The following is a 6,140-nucleotide window of genomic DNA, read 5'->3' as shown; positions in this document are numbered from 1 at the left end:
GGAACAATGTGGCAGCCTGGAATCAGCAGCAGCGGAAGAGTCCACCAGTGTTCTGGCACTGGAGTCAAGGCACTGTGGTCACCTGGCCGAAACCTCGGGCCTGTTTGGTAGAAGCTGGAGAAGGTCACTGTCAGAGATCATCAGAGACAGACAGAAAGACAGGGGAAGGCTTCCTCCAGCCCTCAGCTCCTGCCAGTATTTCTCATCGGCTGGACTGAGCAGGGGACAGCTGAGTGGGAACCTGGGAAATGCAGCCTTGAGTGGGGGCACCAAGAGCAGGGCAAGGACAGAGCCAGTGGGGTCCAAGGGCACAAGACCCAGGAAGGACACAGGACTGTTTCCCCTTCCCAGCTGGCTGTCGGAACAAGGTGATGGGACATCAACTCAGGGCTCTGGATATGTGTGTTGAGGTGGAAGTGACACAGCCTGGGCCCTAACCATGAGATTGGGGGAAGGCACAGTTAGAGGACTGCTCTCTGGTGTTCTGCTGAGCTCTCGTTCCCAGCCTACGGGAATCTTCTGGAGGCTTGTCGACTCATTCATTGGACAGGTGTTCATAAGCGACTGTGGGGCACTAGACTTGATACCCATGGTCCCCACCAGGTAGTTTCCAGATCTATGCCAGGTGCACTGGCTGCCTGACCCTAGAGAAGGCCTGCCATGTCGAGTCATGGCAGGGAGGCTTGGAGCCCAGAACTCACACACCTGATGCCTCCATCATGGTATCCCCATCCCCAGGGGCTCCCCATTCTCAATAGGTCTGGGCAGCATGGGACACAGTGACCTTGTGTTGAGATTCATATACACACAAGGGATCAGACATCAGGAACTTGCCAGCACTGCCCTTAAAGTCAGTGACTTGCCTTAGACCCAGGAGAGAACTAAGGTCCCAGGCCAACTGTCCCTGACACTCTGGAGAGACAAGCACATCCAGCCTTGCAGCGGAGAGCAGCTGATTTTCAGCAGAGGTCGCTGGAGCCACAGGCTGGCAGGATGGCTTAAGCTGACAAATTGCTGGAGGCTGAGTGTGAGAGCCAACGACTGGGGACCAGAGTCTTGGGGGCACACTTTTATAGTTTTTTTCAGGACTGGGATTAAAGCCAGGGGTGCTCTGTCATTACATACCAACCCTTTTAATTTTTTATTGTGAGACAGGGTCTCCTAAATTTCAGACTGGCCTCCAACTTGTGATTCTCCTGCCTCAGCCTCTTGAGTCCCTGGGATTACAGAGCGAAAGAAAAACCCCATCAGCAGGCACAGTGGTGCATGTGACTTGGGAGGCAGGAGGGTCACAAGTTGGAGGCCAGCCTGAGCAAACTCAGAAAGACCTTGACTCAAAATAAAAAAAATAAAAAGAGCTGGGGATGTAGCTCCGTGGGAAAGCACCCCTGCGCTCAATCTCCTATGTTGCAGAAAAGAAGAAAAAAAATGAAAGAAAGAAAAGAAGAGAAAGTAAAACCTGCATGAACCCAGAAGTCTGTATCTAGCAAAATTATCCTTCAAGAGTAAAAAAGAAATGAGACCTTCCCAGAAAAACAGAAGTGGGAGGATTCATCTGCTGATGAGCAGATCTGTCCTACAAAAAATAGTTAAAAGAAGTTCTTCAAGTGGAGCAGCACTGTATGGACACGAGCTAGGAACAAGCAGTCGGGTGGGGGTGGGGTGGAAACAATCTGATAAGTTAGTTGCATGACACCTGAAGTGGCATTGTGTGATTTGAAAGTGGATTTACATTAGTCAAAAATGTATATTCCCAAGTTGGGGGGTAAACTCAGTGGCTGAGCACTTGCCTAGCATGTACAAGGCCCTGGGTTCAATCCCAGTAGAAAGAAAAAAAAAGTATATTCCCTCTGTATTGTCCCCCATGCTTAAATAATTAAAATTTTAAAATATCAAAAATTCTAAAATTAAAAAAAATTATAGTTATAGATGGACACAATACCTTTATTTTATTTATTTATTTTATATGGTGCTAAGGATTGAACACTGTATCTCACGAGTGCTAGGCAAATTCTCCACCACTGAGCCACAACCTAGACCCTAAAATTTTTATAAAATAAAGTCTATTAATAAAAAAATACTACACAAACAACCTGAATATTGCACATTCTTAGACAACTTCTATAATAATTTTTAAAGGTTTTTTGGGGACTGTGGTTGCTCTTTGCTATACAGGGTTCATCCTCCAGCTCTTGAGCATGCTAGGCGAGTGCTCTACCACTGAGCCACACCCCCAGGCCTTTTATCTTATTTTGAGACAGGGTCTTGTTCAGTTGCCCAGGCTAGCTTCACACTTGTGATCCTCCTGCCTCAGCCTCCTGAGTTGCTACAGATAGCCATGTGCTACTTGTAACTGGCTTAAAATAATATTTACAAAGTCATTTGGGCTGCACACCTGTAATCTCAGACACTCGGGAGGCTGAGGTGGAAGGATTACAAGTTCGAGGCCAGGTTCAGCAACTTAGCAAGGCCCTAAGCAACTTAGTGAGACCTTGGCTCTAAATAAAATATAAAAAGGGCTGGGGAGGTGGCTCAGCGGCTGAGCATCCCTGGGTTCAATCCCCAGTTCCAAAAAAAACAAAAAGTCATTTGGGCCCGTAAAGCCTGCTCTCCACCCATCCTGGCCTGGACTGGCATAAGAAGGACACCAGCCCTACTTCGGATTTCCCAAGTGACCCCATGCAGGACTCTTCCCCCTTCAGCCTCAGTTTCCCCATCTCCTGAATGGGACGGAGTCACTCCTGGCCAGTCTGGGTCCCAACCCCTGGTCACGAGAGCCACATGAAGTCATGAGGGTCCAGCACCATTGCCCACATTTCCAGAAGCCCAGCAGGCACCCAGGACACACAAGCCAGGCGATCACCAGCACCTCTCTAGCCAGACTCATTGTCACAGGGACATGTGCACGGCTTCTGCAGACCAGATGCCTGCTAATTACATGGTGGTCAGCATCTTTCCCAGAAAGACAGGGAGGGCCTCGGGACAGCCTGTCCACCCACTGGGCAGCTCTCGCCCCATCCTGAGGGCAACAGCCAGGTGTTGATTGGTCCTTTCTCCCTAGCCAGGCCTCCTCTGGCCACTCCTGGCCCCAACAGGAGCATGTGCCAGGACTGTGTGCTGGAGAGTAAACTGTCCTGCCCGGCCACCCTGGCAGCTGGACTCCCTGCACCATGTGTATCAAGGTTGGGCAAGGCCTGGGGCCAGCAGAGGCCAGAAGCCCTGGACCACAGCCCAAGGCTTTCATAAACATTTCACAGCCATGGAAAATTACCAGGAACAGAGAGGAAGGAACTCCCAAGACTCTTTTCTGGATTTCGTTGATGGTAAAATTCAACCATGTTCCCTTCAGATGTCCGAAATCATTTCTAAAACATGACGAGATGATCTCTGCCACTTGCACTGGGTTTTTGTATTTCAGAATACTGGGTTTTGGTCCTGGCTCTGCAAGTCACTAATTCTGTAGCTGTGGACAGGTCACTTAACTCTCTGTGTCTTGACTTACTCATCTGGGGTCATTAAATGAGGCTGTTAGAAATATGCCTAGCCAGTGTGGTGGTGCACCTGACCCCAGTGACTGGGGAGGCTGAGGCAGGAGGATCAAGCTCAAGGCCAACCTCAGCAACTTAGTAACACCTGTCTGTCTCAAAATAAAAATTTAAAAAGGTACGAGTAGCTCAATGGTAGAATGCTTGGCCAGCATGTATCTAGTACCCGGGTTCAATCCTCAGCACTGGAGGAAAAAAAAGAGCTCTCATGCTGAACTTTTCTTTTTGTGACTTGCTTCTGTCCCCTCAATCTGCTGGTGTTTGAGATTCATTGGTACTGGTAAGGGCACGTCAATTGCAATCCTCCTGCCTCATCCTCCTGAGCCACTGGGATCGTAGGTGTGCTCCACTGCTTGCCCAGAGTGCCCAGTGCCACACTGTCCTGCAGAGCTGGCAAATCACCAAAGAACAGCCTGGGCCACCCCGAAGACCCGCTTGAGTACCACCTCGCTGGGCTCCTTTTAAAACATCTATATTCTTTTTTGGGGGGTGAACAACCAGGGATGAACTCAGGGGCACTCGACACTGAGCCACATCCCAGCCCTATTTTGTATTTTATTTAGAGACAGGGTCTCACTGAGTTGCTTAGCACCTCACTGTTGCTGAGGCTGGCTTTGAACTTGCCATGCTCCTGCCTCAGTCTCCCAAGCAGCTGGGATTACAGGTGTGCACCACTGAGCCCGGCTAATTTCTATTCTTTAATTTTAAACTTGGGAAACAAAAATAAGAATGGAAGGCAGAGGCAGGGGTTGATGGAAGCCCAGTGCTGTGCCCAGGGCTTTGTCCTGCACCCCACAGGCCTCACACCGGTGCCACAGCACACAGGAGCAGCCTGGCCCAGGCCCAGGCTCCAGGGCCCATGAGAACCGGGAGAAGGTCCCTTCCCCCAATGCTGCCCCACCCTGCATGCCTGCAGGAACCAGGGCACGGTTCTTTCTGGCTCTCCAGAGGCCTTGCTAGATTTCTGCTGCCCCCATGATGGCCCTCCCCGTCTCCTCCACCTCCTGGACAGCCGGGTGCCCGTGCTCTGCCCATCACATGCAGAAGGAGAAACTGAGGCAATGGTGATTCTGAGTCATAGTGGGGTCAGAAACCACTGGGACTTGAATCCAGGGCCGGGGCCCTGAGGGTGAAGGCCCCAGCATAGCTGGCGCCAGGGGAGGGCTGGAACCCAGGGCTTCCAGTTCCCAGGACAGTCTGTGGCCCAGACCCTGAGACCAATGCACAGCAGGACTTGGCTCCAAGACAGGCTTACCAAAGCACAAGGTAATTGCGTGAAAGTGCATCCAGAAGCTGGGCAAGCAGTGGAGCACACCTCCGATCTCAGTGGCTCAGGAGGATGAGGCAGGAGGATTGCAATTTCAAGGCCAGCCTTAGCTACTTAGTGAAGCCCTAAGCAGCTCAGAGACCTGGTCTCATATTTATATATTTTTTTAAAAGGGGCTGGTGCCAGGTGCAGTGGCGGACACCAGTAATCTCAGTGGCTCAGGAGGCTGAGGCAGGAGGATCCAGAGTTCAAAACCAGCCTCAGCAACGGTGAGGTGATAAGCAACTCAGCAAGACCCTGTCTCTAAATAAAATATAAAATAGTGGTCGAGTGCCCCTGAGTTCAATCACTGGTACCAAAAAAAAAAAAAAAAGTGGGGAGACTGGCAATACAGCTCTGTAATTATGCCCTGGGTTCAATCCTTAATTCCACCCAAAAATGCATTTATAAATATGCGATTATTCTGAAGGCCAAACACCAAAGCACAGCCCAGTCTCCTGCCCCCAGAAGCCAGCCTGTGGGTCCCCCCAGCAGGGAGCTTGCGCTCTGTCCCCCAGAGCCCTCCTAGGCTGCCTCCTGTCTGAGGACCCTTCTCCAGTTGAAGAAATAAACCAACAAATAAATGAATGAGAGGAGTCGGCACTGCAGGGAGGGTGGAGAGGTGAAGGGAGAGCCCGGCTCTCCTGCCAATCCCAGGACCAGTGAGGTCCCGACAGGAGCCCCCACAGTCCAGCTCCCTCCTGTTGTGACCCAGACAGGGAAACCAAGACCCGAGAGGAGATGCTCCCCGGGAGGCTCCCTGGCCCACAGCTGGTTTTCCCTGGGGCTGTCCTACCTGGGCTTCTGGATGCTTCCCCCTCATCCTCCTGTCCCCCTCCCTTGAGCACATTCTCCCCTAAACCTGGGTCACCATCTGAGGACCCCAAAAAATGGGGACTTGCTTCCAAAATAACCCCTGGAGGGAAGCCAGGGTGGGGGGTAGGATGCACAGTTGGCCTTGAGTTGATAGGGATGCAGCATTATCTGGCCCTCTGTCCTGTGGATGTGTAAAGCTTCCTGTTAGAGACGATTGAAAAGTCAATTAATCAATAAAAAGAAACAAATAAGAAACAATACACCCCCACTGGGGAAGGCTGGCCTCTCACCTCAGCCTCCTCTTCCTCCAGCTTGCTGCCAGCCTCTGGCTGAGGCATGGTGAGGCATCGTCTGACCATGAGCCGGCAGCCACCCGTGGCTCTGCTGCTCCCAGGAACACACGCTTCAGCCCAGACGCCCCAAGATGCAGGTGGCAGGCGGTCTCTCCTGACTCCCTCTGTGCTGTTCTGGGG

This window comes from Callospermophilus lateralis, unplaced genomic scaffold, assembly GCF_048772815.1.
Source record: "Callospermophilus lateralis isolate mCalLat2 unplaced genomic scaffold, mCalLat2.hap1 Scaffold_82, whole genome shotgun sequence".
NCBI classification, from domain to species: Eukaryota; Metazoa; Chordata; class Mammalia; order Rodentia; family Sciuridae; genus Callospermophilus; species Callospermophilus lateralis.
Note: the sequence above shows the minus strand (reverse complement) of the source record.